Genomic DNA, 1,427 nt, shown 5'->3' on the forward strand with positions numbered 1-1,427 from the left:
TACCTAGCTTCTCTAATGCCAACTTAATCGCTGTGCCATAATCTTTTCTATCTCTCTGCCCACCACATGCCACATCCTTCTTTTGGCCTGGAACTCCCCTCTCCTCCATACATGACAGACTACCCTCAAAGCCTTATTTTAATCAAATCTCCTTCAAGAGGCCTTCTCTGAATAAGTCCACTTTTTCCCTACTCTGTATTGCCTATAGCCCCAAAAGCATTCATGCACATATCCGTAATTTATTTATATTAACGTCGGTCTCCCCCGCCACACTCTTAGCTCCTTGTGGGCAGGGAATGTGTAAGACTCTTTTGTACTGTATTCTCTCCCAAGCACTTAGTTCAGTGCTCTGCACACAGTAAGTGCTCAATAAATACCACTGATTGACTGAGCAAAGGAAGTGCTCTTCCCAAATACACTGCATTCAGAAGGTACTCACTACTACTACTATTGGATGTAGCATATTTTATTTGTATATTTATAATCATATTTCAAGCCATTGACACAATAACACAAAGAATTGATCACATCAGAGAGTTGTAACAGTTGGAAAAAATAAATCAGGGCATAAAGAGAACATAACAAAATTCCATTAACATTACTTGGTCTGACCAAGATAAATATTTTTCCTTTAGAACATTTCACCCTCAAATGTTAATAAAGCACAATATCAGAGTGGACACACACGCTCAACATGCGATCCTCGATTCTGTTCTCTTTGGCTGATTTCCAAGGCAGAGAGAGTAAACAGCCTTCTCCCAGCTTTCTCACATCTACAGCTGAGAGTGTAGGATGTTTACAGTACCTGTCACTCAGGGCTCTTTAGAACAGGTTAGGGTTCAGCAAAACAAACTTCAGGAAATCCAGTATGTCAGCGCATTAATATCCATGCCACATGATTAGTCCAGAAATGATCTCATAAAACATTTCCCTCTCCCCTTTAAAAAGGACAAAGTCTCCAAAGATCAAAGGAAATCCAGCTTCATCTTTCACTCAAGCTGTAAAACTTCACTCCAGCTCACTCCCGCATGCTGCTGATGGTCGTAGCTGCATTGTACCTGCAGGCAGGAGAGACGTAAGTCATTTTCATTGCAGATAATTAGTGAAATTTAATTATGGTGTACACAGTAATACATGCAATCATCAAACAAAAAAATGAACACCCGAGGTAAAATAATACTGCTATATGAACACTGAAATGAAATTTCCCAGCGTGACACAAATATTTTTAATCTATGCAAAAGGAACTCTTTGGACATAGATATTAAATATCTATTCCATAGAAAGTAAATTAATCAATTTATGCCTACTTTCCCCTTCCCTTTATACGATCTACAAGGGCAGGGATTACAATTTTTGTGTTCATAAATTCTCTGAGTACCTCATACAGTAATCTATACATAGCAGGCAACTAATAAATATTACTG

General features: G+C 38.5%; 1 non-coding gene across 1 annotated transcript; it reads right to left on the bottom strand.

Annotated features, from left to right (window-relative positions):
* Nucleotides 1-709: 709 nt before the first annotated feature.
* Nucleotides 710-831, bottom strand: MIR30C-2 (microRNA mir-30c-2). The gene has a single exon (NR_034687.1). It is a non-coding gene; the product is annotated as a microRNA mir-30c-2 (primary transcript).
* Nucleotides 832-1,427: the final 596 nt, after the last annotated feature.

The sequence above is a fragment of the Ornithorhynchus anatinus genome, chromosome 1 (genome assembly GCF_004115215.2).
Source record: "Ornithorhynchus anatinus isolate Pmale09 chromosome 1, mOrnAna1.pri.v4, whole genome shotgun sequence".
In the NCBI taxonomy this organism is placed as follows: Eukaryota; Metazoa; Chordata; class Mammalia; order Monotremata; family Ornithorhynchidae; genus Ornithorhynchus; species Ornithorhynchus anatinus.